The sequence below is a fragment of the Mastomys coucha genome, unplaced genomic scaffold (genome assembly GCF_008632895.1).
Source record: "Mastomys coucha isolate ucsf_1 unplaced genomic scaffold, UCSF_Mcou_1 pScaffold9, whole genome shotgun sequence".
NCBI classification, from domain to species: Eukaryota; Metazoa; Chordata; class Mammalia; order Rodentia; family Muridae; genus Mastomys; species Mastomys coucha.
In genome coordinates, this window is record NW_022196915.1 from 74,487,506 (window position 1) to 74,502,300 (window position 14,795).

General features: G+C 37.4%; 1 pseudogene across 1 annotated transcript; it reads left to right on the forward strand.

The window, feature by feature from the left end:
• The first annotated feature begins 2,383 nt into the window (after nucleotides 1–2,383).
• Nucleotides 2,384–2,967, forward strand: LOC116085037 (annotated as a pseudogene). Its single transcript, XR_004116376.1, has one exon. The product of XR_004116376.1 is annotated as a 39S ribosomal protein L51, mitochondrial pseudogene (transcript).
• The last annotated feature ends 11,828 nt before the right edge of the window (nucleotides 2,968–14,795 follow it).

Here is a 14,795-nt window from a genome sequence, read left to right on the forward strand (position 1 = left end):
CATCATCATGAGAAGTGATTTTATATCTGAATCTTGCTTTTCTGGTGTGATGGTGGGTCCAGGACTTGTAATGGTGAGAATATTGGGTTCTGATGATGCCAAATATCTTTGGTTTGTGTTGCTTATATTCTTATGATTGCCCTGTATCATCTGGTTATCTCTACTGCTAGCTGCCCTTGGTAAATCTGACTGGAGCCTCTCTTTCCTGTGATCCTGATTGTGTCAGAACTCCTCAGAGTCAAGCTGTCTCTGTGATCCTGTGATTCTGGGATCCTGTGACCCTGGGGTTGTTAGAGCACCTAGGAGTGGAGCTTCCTCTGGGTGATTTGGGAATGACTGCAGAGTTTGCACCCAATGTCTGCTCAGGGCACTGGCTGGCTCAGACAGATGGGAAGCAACCTGAGGCACTAGGTTGGCAGAGTTCCTGTGTGTCTGGTCCCTATGGTTCTAGTTACTCCTGGTGTTGGGACAGATGTGTCCTCCTCACCTCTGATCCTGGGTGTGTTAGAGTGCCTGGGCATGGAGCTTCCTCTCTACATTATAAATTATTAACTAGTTTTTCTTCATCCACAATTATCTACTTATGCCCATAAAACATTATTCCATCAGCCTTTTGGCAAAACTAAATTGTACAAACACAGTATTTCAAATGCCACAAGGTTTTAATATCTGGTTCTTTTTCCTTACTTTTTTTTCCTCCTCTCAATAGCTCCACCTAGCATTATAAGAAATAAAACTATTTGTTGCATGTACTTGAATAAATGAATAATAACAGCTAATAAAAGTAAAACAATACCATAAAAATAAGACATACTTTGATTAGAGAATCAAGAACAAGAATCTGTATAAATAATGATATTTAAAAGACATTTAAATTTACAGTTCCAGATAGATCACATTTTATATTTTCTGAGTGTGTGAACAAGCCAGATTTACTCGAAAACTTGTGGTAAAAAACTTAACAAAATATCAGGAGTCTTGCAAGTATCACACTAAACTTTTGATATGCTGAAGAGGGACACAAATTAAAATCAATATTAGACACAAAAATTGCCTCTTACCAAAAATATGTGTGGATATTCACCATTAAATATTTATTAAAAGCTGCTTGTGGTAAGCATGTTCCATTTAAAGCTGGTATTCTGATTCATCTCTGTGACTGTGGGTTTGATTGTAACATTCCTATGCAGCTAATGAAATGTTTAATAATGTCTATGCAGTTGAAAAGCCCATCTCACAGACATGATATTTGTCTTCTATTCTTAGAGTAGGTTGGTAAATGCCTACCCTTTTTAGAGTTAGATGACATCAGCAGGGAGTGCCTACAAGGCTTCACAGTGAGGACTTTTGCTTTATGCTAATGAGCATAGATTTCATACTTAAATGGGAGAACTGCTATCATTCCACAAATATTTAATTGTCAGACTAAAGTCAAAGTCAGCTTTGTTCAATTCCCTAAAATAAACCTTGAATCACTGTTTCAAAGACTTAGATATCTGAGTCAGTATATTTTCGTTGCTTTATGGCTTGATAGTAACTTTGGAATTTTAAAATGAACGAACATGCTATGCAGGTGCTATAGAGTTTCTAGACTATGCACGCATATCTTCTATTTTACATACTCTTGTGTATTACTTGTAAATTCAAAAAACATAAATAGAACTGTAAAGCACAGAGCACTGTCTTTATGAGATCCACTTAGATATATCTTGAAATTTTTGTTCAAACCATTAAAATACATTATTTTAATGTATTTGTTTCTTCTCATTCACGTACATGATCTCTTTCTCCTGTGTGCTATCCAGATTTCCAGACTATCTTATTTTTATTTGGTTCTCTTATTTAGTAAGCACAAAATTAGCTGTATATGCTGGACTGTGTCATATGTTCATGTATAAACCATTCATTGCAACTGTGCTGTGATAAGCTCGATTTTAGTTTCAAGCTCACCATTTTGAGTTGGATCAGCAAAACTCAGCCCAGGAAAAGCTTGCTCTGCAGAGAAATTGTCAGGTAATGTTGCTGAAAATATAGAACTGGATACTATGTCAAAGAAGTGTCTACCTCATCCCTTACAAAATCTGTAATACTATTTTCAGATATTTTTATCTATAATAATATTTTCAAGACTCATCTATTTCTCCTTGTTAAACATTTTTGAAAATTGACCATATTTACCACATTTAAGTAGATGTAGGATAACCCAGATATATAAAATATGAACTTATTAAAACATATATATAAATATGAATATGTAATTTGTTTTCTTGTTAATTTCCATATTCATATTAAGTTAATTTGCACTGTATGTATCACAAATCAGTCTAAAAATACAAAATAAATTAATCCACTTCAGAAAAACAGAACCGTAAAATGGCTTCACTCCCGTGTTAGTCCCACCTGGGACTGTAGTCTGTGTCTTGTCTTTGAAATTCACACTTGCTCCTCATTTTCCCTGGCTGGTTTGCTGTCCATACTGAGGTGGGCAGGCTAGAGTAATGGCAGGGAGCGTCCCTTGGGCGGCATGTAGGAGACTGTGGGGCTGGATGCCCTCGGCCTGCGGAAGCTTCTCTCTGGGTGTTCCACTGTTGGCCCATGTAAGGTTCACTCTTTCACCTCCCAAAGTGGTTGATCGCTGGAACGAGAAGAGAGCACTGTTTGGTGTATACGACAACATTGGGATTCTGGGGAATTTCGAAAAGCATCCAAAAGAACCGATCAAGGGCCCAGTATGGCGTCCAGGATGGAGAGGAAATGAATTGCAGCGTTGTATCCATAAGAAGAAGATGGTGGGAAGCAGAATGTTCATTGAGGACCTGCACAACCTTAACAAACGAATCAACTATCTCTACAAACACTTTAACAGACATGGGAAGTACAGATAGAACTGGAAATTTGTCACCCTGCAGAAGGGGATCAGGACTTTTCCTAGCTTTGTGTGGTCTTTGTAATAAAAATGGGGCTTTTTTGGAAAAAAAAAAAAGAAAAGCAGAACCAAGCAAGATATAATTTGTAGCCTAACATTTGATAGTAAATTATAATTTAAAATTTTATTAAAATATATGCAACAACGTTTATAAAACCTTATAAATTTTGTGAAACTAGAAATGTAGAAACTTTGCTGTTTCTTAAAGCTATGCTAAAACTTTCTAATTAGTGTAATGTTCTTTACAAGATATTTTCTCTTTTTTCTCATTTTGTATATGGAATTGTTTTGTGCAAAGTCATTTCAAAGTGTTTTTTTCTGTAAAACTACCAGTGAAGTAAATGAATAAATCTAATAGATTATGAAACTCACTTTGTCTCTGTAGGTGAATTTTTTTCACAAATAACTTTGAAATATAAAATTCTATAGAAGTCATTTACAATATAATTTAAGAGACATAAATAAGCACTGAAATATTAGCCTTGGTTTCTGTACATGGGTATGTTTCACAAATTGCTTTAGGATTTTCTGTGGTTCGTCTCATCTTTGGACATATATAATTACATGATATCTCACTCAACCCCTTGGTGCTGAGCAAAGAGCATCATCTGAAATGAAATTGGCATTTGCTTGCAAAATTCCAGCTAACTTTTTCAAAATACGTCTCATTTCCAGAGAATGAATAGGAATTCATTTTGAGAATGAAGACATCATATAATTTCTTTTTTCTTTGAGTCTAAGTAGACTAAGATACATTTAAGGTGTTGTTTTTCCCCACAGGAAGTCCCCAAAGACGACTAGTATCTTTATCTATATTCAGACAAGCAAACTGTAAAACTCCCATAACCACAGGAAAACTGCAATATTTATTCTGCATTTGGTTTGAAGCACTTTCAAAGGAGAAGCACATATGCCTGCTTGTGTGGTGACAGCAGGTTATCTCTTTGGAGAAAACTCAGGACATCTGTGAATGTCATCTGCCCTCATTCCCACCCTCTCCAAATAACTTCTACAGAAACAAACACAACTCTTGTCCTGTGCCCACTTCTCCCAGGATCGATGCTCTCTCTAACATACTGCTCTCAGTAAACTCTGGGTAGACTCACCTGTCATTAACATTGAGGCAGAACTTCATGTTTCAAGGTAGAGAAAAGACTAGGATCTTTGTTTAAAGATGTTTTTGTTAAACACACATGATAGATTCAAGGGGATGATGAATTGGCACTAAAGCTAAGAGAAAGAAGACTGCCAGTATAGCACCAAGTCTCATACTGAACAGCATCGTTCTTCCCAGTGCCTCCTACCACCTTCTGCTCTGCTCCAAACCTCAGTCACACTCCTACTTCATCTTTCCTACTCTCCATTATACTCCCACCCCGACTTAGCTCCTATACTAGATAGGAGTATAGCTTCTCACTATACTCCTATCTCCCCTTGCTATCTCTAAATGCCCTCTCATCTCCTATCACCCTCCAATCTCCCAATACCATCTTACATTCCACCAAAATACACACAAAGCAATAGCATTAGAATGAAAACACATGTAATTTTCATTATCAATCCTCAGCAAAGCTATTTGAAAAGAGATGCTATGGATTTCAAAATTCAGGTTTAACATTTTTTTAAAGATTTATTTATTTATTTGTTTGTTTTATTTGTATGAGTACAATGTAGCTGTCTTCAGACACACAAGAAGAGAGGATCAGATCACATTATAGAAGGCTGTGAGTCACCATATGGTTGCTGGGGATTGAACTCAGGACCTCTGGAAGAGCAGTCAGTGCTCCTAACCACTGAGCCACCTCTCCAGCCTTCTGAGTTTTAACAATTTGATTTAATAAAAAATAAAAAATATCTGAAGCCGGGCAGTGGTGGCATACATCTTTAATCCTAGCACTTGGGAGGCAGAGGCAGGCAGATTTCTGAGTTCGAGGCCAGCCTGGTCTACAGAATGAGTTCCAGGACAGCCAGGGATACATAGAGAAACCCTGTCTCAAACAAAACAAAACAAAACAAAACAAAATCTGAATAACATTTCAGGATATTCTTCAGCTGAAAGGAGATTTTCATTCAATTCAAATGTAGTTTTATTATATCTCCACAAAAAAAATCTGTTTTTTCAATGTTCTTTGCCATTTTCTGTCATCCACAAAATCAAGCCAGTCATATGGCTAGATAGACAATGTAGGAATCCTGAAAAGTGAGTGTCAAACGAGAAAACATAGTCTCTTTATTAGCCACAGCTTAGTAGATACTTGTAGGTAGAGCAGCCATCTAGCAACCCAAAGGAAAGGAACATGCTTCAAATAGTGAAGCAGGGATCTAGGAGTATCCTAATCCTAATGGCTTCAGAGATGCCTTAATGTCAGAGTCTTCCCAGTTTCTGGACAATTCTGTTAACAAAAATACATCCCTCCTATAAGGCAACTATTTGAGTCTTCTTTTATAAGTTTCCAAGTCTTATCTTAATTAATATATTTATCTGGAAATAGAAAGCCAGTACTTTTTCAAGTGTGACTATACAAGGTTCCTGAGTGAATTAATATTAATGAAATATTGGTAATATATCTTTATTATGTCTCCAATTAAATGTGAATATCCAAAAATTGAGAGGGATATAAAACATTGTTGTAAATTTGTTTTATTTTAAGGAACAATTATTTCCAAAACAAACTCATTTATATAATAAATTATCTGTTTAACTAAACAGTAACCTATAGAGACACAAGTGTCATAAATTGTCACCAATTATCAAGGAAAACTATATTCGTAAAAAAGTTAAAACTTGATGAAATAATTTTCTCTTTTTTTAAAAAAAATGTGACATGGTAACATAGCGTATGTGATTATCATCCCACACATCTGGATAGAAAACTTCTATAAGGAAAGGACATAGTCAATAGTACAAATTGGCAACTTAAGATTTGGGAAAAACTCCACTAAACCCACATCCAATAGAGGGCTAATATCCAAAATATATAAAGAATTCCAACAACCCAATAAAAAATGCGGTATAGAACTAAATCAAGAATTCACAACAGAGGAATCTTGAATGACTGAGAAGCATTTAAGAAATGTACAAAGTCATTAGTGATCAGGGAAATGCAAATCAAAACAACCCTGAGATTCTACCTTACACCAATCAGAATGACTACAATCAAAACCTCAGGTGACAAAACATGTTGGTGAGGATGTGGAAAGAGAACACTTCTCCATTGCTGGTGAGATTGCAAACTGGTACAACTACTCTGGAAATCAATCTGGAGGTTCCTCAGAAAATTGGAAATAGATCTATCTGAAGACCCAGAAATACCACTCTTGGAAATATACACAAAAGATGCCCCACCATGCCACAGGGACTCGTGTTCCACTGTGTTCATAGTGGCCTTATTTTTTCAGATTTTTTAACACAATGTATTCTGATGATAATTTCTCCTCTCCCAAATCCTCCTGGATCCTCTATACTTCATCACCAATCTAAATTCAAACCTCTTTTCTCTCTCTCTCTCTCTTTAGGATAAAATCAGGCATCTAGAAATATAATAATAATAAAATAAACCTGGATAAAATATAAACAGATAAACACAAGTAGGAAAAAAAACAAGCAGAAGCAAAATAGACAAAGAAAAGCTAAAGAAACACATAGACACAAAAACACACCTAGTTTCAAACAATGAAATTCCAAAAAATAACAATTCAGAAACTCTAACATATATATGAAGGACATGTTAGAAAAACAGCAAACCAAAATCCTAACACACCATTAGGTGACAAAGACGTTCCATAATTGTCATTGAATTTATTCTGTGTTGGCTAAGTGCGTTTGGTATACCTAGTGAGACTCCACTGAGGGAATCTAATTTTTCGTTTGTGAACAGTTAAATATTGGAGAGAGCTTGGTTGGGGATGGTGGATTATATCAACTTCTGCATTCAGTGCTGGCACCCTGCCTGGCATAGATCTGTTTAAGCACTGTGCATGCTACCACAGTCTCTGTGAGACCATATGTGCATTTGTCAGGCTTCATTTAGAAGATGGTGTTTTCCAGCCATTCTAGCTCTTACAATCTCTCTGCATCCTCTTCCACAGGGTTCTCAGAATCATCAGGGGAGGGTATTGATGACATTCCATGTAGGACCAACCAAGGTGTTTTGGTCTGTGTATTGTCCAGCTATGGGCCGATATGTATTTGAATATACATTTTCATGGTTTTTATACTATTCTTATTGGATATTTTATGTGTTTACATTTCAAATGTTATTCCCTTTCCAGGTTTCCTCTTTGGAACACCCCTATCAGATCCCTGTACCCCCTACTTCTATGAGGGTGCTCCCCTTCCCACCCAGCCACTCCCACCTCACCATCCTGTCATTCCCCTACACTGGAGAATCCAGCCTTCACAGGAACAAGTGCCTCTCCTCCCATTGATGCCAGACAATGGCATCCTTTGCTACATATGTGGCTGGAACAGTGTGTACTCTGGCTGGTAGTTTAGTACCTGGGAGCTCAGGGGGCAACGGGTATGGTTAGTTGATATGTTGTTCATCCAATGGGGTTGCAAACCCCTTCAGTTTCTTCAATACTTTCTTTAACTCTTCCACTGGAGAGCCTGCTGTCAGTCCGGTGGTTGACTGTGAGCATCCATGTCTGTATTTGTCAAGCTCTGGCAGAGCCTCTCAGGAGACAGCTATATCAGGCTTCTGTCAGCAAACACTTCTTGGCATCTGCAATAGTGTCTGGGTTTGGTGTCTGTATATAGACAATCTCTGGATGGTCTTTTCTTTAATCTCTGCTTCACAATTTGCCACGGTGTTTCCTTTAGATAGGAGCCACTCTGGGTTAAAAATTTGGAGATGAGTGGGTGGCCCCATTTCCTAACCAGAGGCCTTGCCTAACATCTGTATATTATTTCTATAGTTTCTCCCTCACCATTGCTGGGCATTTCAGCTAATCTCATCTCTGGTGGTTCCTGGAAGACTCTTACTTTCCTGGTATCTGGGACTAGCTGGTGGGTATCTCTAGTTCCCCATCCCCCATTGCTACACACCTCTGTTCAAATTTCTGACCTTCTATATTATCACCCCTGTCTCTTTCCATACTTGATCTTCCCCCATATTTCCTTCTCTCCTCCTCTCTTCTTCCTAAGACCCTCCCACCCCCTACCTCCTGTTATTATTTTGTCACCCCTTCTAAGAAGGACTGAAGCATGTACATTTTTGTCTTCCTTCTTCTTGAATGTCATATGGTCTGTAGATTATACCTTGGGTATTCCAAACTTTTGGGCTAATATCCACTTATCAGTGAGTTCATGCCATATGTTTTCCCTTGTAATTGGGTTACCTCACTTAGGATGATATTTTCTAGTTCCACATTTTCTGTAACAATTCCTCTGTTCAAGGACATCTGGATTCTTTCCAGCTTCTGGCTATTACAAATAAGGCTGCTATGAACATAGTGGAGCATGTGTCCATGTTATATGATGGAACATCTCTTAGGTATATGCCCAATATTGTGGGGTCTTCAGGTAGATCTATTTCCAATTTTCTGAGGAACCACCAGAATGATTTTCCAGAGTGGTTGTACCAGACTGCAATCCCATCAGCAATAGAGGAGTGTTCCTCTTTCTCTACATCCTAACCAGAATCTGTTGTCACCTGAGATTTTTATCTTACCCATTCTTTTTTTTTTTTTTTTTTTTTTTTTTAATTTTTTTATTTTAGATATTTTCTTTATTTACATGCGAATTTCTTCTTTCCCAGTTTCCCCTCCAAAAAACAAAAAAACAAACAAAAACAAACCCCTGTTGCCTCCCCCCTCCCCATGCCTGCCACCCCGCCCTCTCCCACTTTCTGGCCCTGGCATTCCCCTACACTGGGGCACAGAACCTTCACAGGGCCGAGGTCCTCACTGGTATAAGATGGATAAGGTTTGTTTTGATTCACATTTTCCTGATGACTAAAGATGTTGAATATTTCTTTGGTTTCTTCTTAGTCATTCAATATTTCTCACTTAGGAATTCTTTTCTTAGCTGTGGACCCCATTTTTAATAGGATTATTTGGTTCTCTGGAGTCTAACTTCTTGAGTTCTTTGTGTATTTTCGATATTAGGCCTTTATCAGTTGTAGGGTTGGTAAAGATCTTTTTACGAACCATTAGTTGCTGTTTTGTCCTATTAACAGTGTCCTTTACCTTTCAGAAACTTTGCAATTTTATGAGGTCCCATTTGTTGATTCTTGATATCAGAGCATAATCCATTGGTGTTCTGTTCAGAAAATTTCCCCCTGTGTCCATGTGTTTGAAGCTCTTCCCCATTTTCTCCTCTATAAATTTCAGTGTATCTGGCTTTATGTGGAGGTTCTTGATCAACTTAGACTTGACCTTTGTACAAGGAAATAAGAATGGGTTTACATGCATGCTTCTCCATGATGACCACCAGTTGAACCAGCATTATTTATTAAAAACGCTGTCTTTTTTTCCACTGGATGGTTTTAGCTCCTTTGTCAAAGATGATCATAGGTGTGTGGGTTCATTTCTGGGTGTTCAATTCTATTCCATTGATCTTCCTACTATTCACTACACCAATATCATGCAGTTTGTATCACTATTGCTCTGTAATATAGCTTAAGGTCAGGGATGGTGATTCCCCCCCAGAAGTTCTTTTATTGTTGAGAATAGTTTTCGATATCCTGGGTTATTTGTTATTCCAGATGAATTTGCAAATTGCTTTTCTAACTCTTTGAAGAATTGAGGTAGAATTCTGATGGGGATTGCATTGAATCTGTAGATAGCTTTAGGCAAGATGGACATTTTTACTATATTAATCCTGCCAATCCATGAGCATGGGCTATTTTCCTTCTGAGATTCTCATGTTTTTGTGGCAAGCAGTTTACAAAGGAAGCCATTTACTTAGTCCCAACTTCTAAATTTTTTTTAAAAAACTAAACACAAAATAATTAATATATTTTTCTTAGTCACTATTCTATTATGAGAGACCAAAACTTTGGGGTTCAGACTCCATCTTAGAAAACCTGACCTAAAGTTGTACTCTGGTTAACTAAAATCTGTACCTAGCACAAATTTTCAGGTTACCCCCTAACAAGACCTATATCTAGCACTACTTTCTAGTTTATTCCCCCCAAAATCAGCATCTCCAAGTTACAAGCCTGCCCCCTGACACTTCTCTTCCTGCCAACCAACACTCAGTAGGAAAACAGAAAGTAAGGTTTTTGTTTCGCTCCCAGCACCAGCCAATTATATTAAAGGACATTATGGCTTCCACCCAATCAGATATATACTAGTCTAGAAACCTCCTTCTTGCCTCTATAAATGCTTGCCTAAAACTGAGCTCAAGGTACCCCTCTGCTGTTCTCCTGTGTCTAAGATAGTGGTGTGGCCCAAGCTTGAGACTGTAATAAAAAGACCATAATATGATTGCATTGCAACCAGCTCTTTGGTGATCTTTGGTGTTCAGGAACACTTTGAGGCACAATTGCTACAAACAGACAACTACTCTTATGAATGACCTCATTTAATTGGGTTTTTGGTTTCTGAGGTTTACTCTATCATCATTATGTCCAGGAGGCATGCAGGTGAGCTTGGAAGCTGTAGCGAAGAGCTACATTCTTTTGGGGAGGGGGGAGACAGAGAGATAGACACACAAACAGACACACATACACACACACACAGAGAGAGAGAGAGAGAGAGAGAGAGAGAGAGAGAGAGAGAGAGAGAGAGAGAGAGAGAGAGAGGGAGAGAGAGGGGGAGAGAGAAAGAGGGAGAGACATACACAGATATACAGACAGGTACACACAGAGAGAGACAGAGATACAGACAGACACAGAGAGAGAGACAGACACACAGACAGACACATACACAGAGGAGGGGGGGGGAGGGAATGAGACTGGCATGGATACTTGAAATCTCAAAGCCCTCCCCCCAGTGACACATGCTCATTAACAAGGCCACATCTCCAAATCGTTCTACTCCTATCAGAGTCTGACTCCTTGGTGAATAGTTTTACAAATATATGAGGCCATGTGAGACATTGTTATTCAAACCATCATACTCAAATTATTAAAATTCACAACCTATCATTTTATTCCTGTATTAATTCGCCAACACATATTGACATAACCAATATAACCTTCCAAAAATAATAGAGACATGTGTAAATGTCAGCAAGTTGTACCACAATGCAACTGAAAGGTATTAAAGAATGGCCACAGAACACTTATATTTTAAAGGCACTGCATAGGATTCTATTGGAAAGTCAGTTAAATTAAAAATTTAATGAATGTCACTAAAGCAAGCAAGCAAGCAAGCAAGTGCAGATGAGTAAATGATGAGAAATTTAAAACTAAGTCTAGAATAGGGATATAAGTATACTATATAAAATAGAAAATACGGGGTTATTTCAAGAATCCTTAAAGAATAAATAACCAAAAGAAATCCTGAGAATGCAGCATTTAAGTGTTTTCAAGAATTAAAGAATATATAAATCTTTATATTGAACTGCTGAGCTTGAGTAAGCAAACAATGAGCAGAATGTATGACTAGACACGTTGACTTAAACTGAGAGCATGAGCTGACAGGTATAAAAGACAAATTAACCATAAAATACCAAATGTTAAAACTGTGAAATTCAAGTCAGCAAGAAAGGCATAGAAGACAATAGGGTGGTGTGCCAGAATCATATTTCATTCTATATTTAATCTTTTACTGGAGTGAGAGTTAAGTAAGAATAGTTTCAGAACAACTAATACTGAAAGAACAGTCATTTCTGAACAAAGATGACTTTGGTCCCTTCCTTTGCCGGACTCCACATCAGTCAGCTTGTTGACTTGATAGTAAATATATTACCACCTACTATTTCCATAACCCACTTCTATTATCTACTTGCATAAATAATAATAAATCACAATGCTTAAATTAATTAGATAAATATATGCAACCAAGGAATAGCGAGTGCAGAAAACATTTTTACACAAGTTTCTCTCTCTCTCTCTCTCTCTCTCTCTCTATATATATATATATATATATATACATGTATATATAGATATAGATATATATGTGTGTGTATGTGTGTTTGTGTGTGTGTGTGTATGTGTGTATATTTGTATATGTATGTGTATATGTGTGTTTGTGTGTATATGTGTGTGTCTGTGTGTGTGTGTGTGTGTGCATGCATGTGCTTTTTTGCAGCCATGAAGAGAGTACATTAGGAAGGAAATTATGTTTTAATTTCAAAAATAAATTTTAATTATTGAAAATCCTTACTTGCTGCATAAGAATCAACTTAAATATCCTTAAACAACTCTCGACTACCCTCTGAGTAAACATGTTCTCTCAGCCTAAAGGGTGTCTAAGGTTTGCCAGTAAACTTCGATAATTCTGTTTCTTAGTCTTTCTCATACTTAAGGCCAGCATGATGCACTGCAACTCAGGCAATGCTTTCTCTTGTCTCTGTGTTCATGGACTTGTGTGCTCATCTCCCCATCACTCTTCTTTGACAGAAGATTCTTCTTTGAGTTTATGTTGAATTCTAACATTCATTTCTTTATGTGGCTTATATTTTCTTTTCAAACTTACAATCCTTGTGAACTCATTTAGAGTCTACCTTTTTAAAAAATTCGCCAAAGACTTCTGCATCTCACATTTGGCCCACAGGCTGAACCTATAGGTAACAGAGTGGGGAGATTCTCAGGCAGAAGTTTGTGAGTACAGACAGCAGGGTGTCCTATGGAAAATCTTCACTGACAGATTCATCAGCTTTAAACAAACTTGTCTCTATCTTTTAGATTAGAAGAGAACTATACCTAATGATGTCATTTCATCCTGAAATACTAGAGAGCCTTCTGAAATAGAACTTTTGATTAAGAAGAGAGATTATAAAATCTGTGCATGTTAGGTGAAATTTCTTCAGAGGCAGAAAACAGGGGCAAATGGGAGAAGAGGGTGACAGGAGTGATTCATTTTTTTTCACCTCATTAGCATAACTTCTAGGGGGCTCATTTTAATAGTGGCCTTAGAGACAATGAGGTTCGAATAATGTATTACAGAATGCTGCTAGCTGAAAGTTACCTGAAAAATTGCAAGTACTTGAAGCTGTGCCTTAATAATTACTGACTTGAACAGAGAATGGGGGGGGGCAGATTCTTTGCTTATGTGAAAAGTGGATTGAATGAGTATAATGATAAAGTGCTGTGTAATGCTCTTTCATTGAGATATGGTTTAATACTAAGGAGATAACTTGAAATAAGATAGCTGTTACTTTAAAGGAACAAAGTGATTCCTTTTTCTTTGTCCAAATATGGCTGATCATATACTGAGATCACAGGTTTATATTGCTCAAAGACCATGTTCCAACATATTAATTATTTCATGGAGTTTAGATAGTAATAGAACAAAGAAAATCATAAGTCAAAACACTTTCAAGTTCATTGATGGCCATTTCTGGTAAGTGTATTGGAAGAACAAAGAGGATCTCTGCTGTGGAGTTCACATTCTATCTGATATGCTTATATTTTAATGGTCTATTTTCTTGATGGATCTCACACAATTGCACTTAATAGGAAGAATGTTAGCTTAGACCCAGACGGGGTATAGGATGGCTACTAGGGGACTAAAAATCATGCACTATAAATTGTAATTAGGCTCTAGACCAGCAAGATCCGGTGACTTTATAGAAATATTGACTCTATTTGGTGTCGTAGGTTCCAAGAAGTGTGAGGTTTCTTTAAACACGTTTTTAAACAAAACTTTGTGGATGACAAATCTCTGCCTAATTGCAGAAACAAATGTTATTCAAGGGCTTTATGTATCGATGAGGGTGAAATATATGGAGCAAAAGAAATGATAGTGATTTTAGTAATACTGAGAAGTACCATCTTTATTCGGTACATTGGCACTTGCATTGGTATCATTTTTGTGTTCTTCAAGGGCCTTAAAAGGAAAGAATCTTCCCAGCCACTGTACTTGGAAAAGCACAAAGTTGCTCAGTGTGCTTTGTATTGAAAGAAATGTTTCAGCTAAAAGGTACTTACGGCTTTAGCAGGATTTTAGCACACCAGAAAAAGACACCGGACCAGTTTGAGCTGGATGTTTGTTCTTTTCTTTTCTTTAGTTTCTTTTTCTGCCCCTCCTCCTCCTCCTTCTCTCTCTCTCCCTCTCTCTTTCTCTTCCTCTCTCCCTCTGTCTATCCTTCTGTCCCTCTGTTCCTCTGCCCCTCTTCCCTCTATCCCTCTCCCCCCTCTCTCGGTCCCCCCTATACTCTAAGTCTGTTTGTGTGTTTCCATGTACATGTGTATGCTCATGCATTTATGCATGGAAATTATAGGAAGCAGCCCATTAGGCATTGTGCTACAGATTTCTAAAGGAAACTTTTAACATTAGTGACATAATGATATGGAAATATACATGGAGTCTAGGGGATTATTTCTTTCTCGATATGTTCAGACTTCCCTTTTAGGATATCTGTTCACACAATTTTCTTAAAAGATCTAGTGTAGTGCTGGTGGTAGGGGATAAAACTCAAAGTCTTTGAAGCATGCAAATCCTTCATTAGTGCACGTGTAAGACAATGGAAAAGGGACACTAGTGTTTGGTAAACCGAGAATAATCTCACAGTAGACTCAAGGATATTTAGCAAAAAGAGCACAGTCTAACCACCATTAACTCAAGCAACCAAGACATAGCTACCCCTGACTTAATTCACCTGCTCCCTCACTAACCAGGAGTCTACAGTTTTAAGATGATATAGCTGTTTTCCTATTGACCTCATATCTAATTTGCTCATTCTGTTTTTGAAAGTCAGCAGTGAAAGCAACAGAAAAAAAGAATGCTTCATGTTGCACTGTTTTTTTTTTCTTTT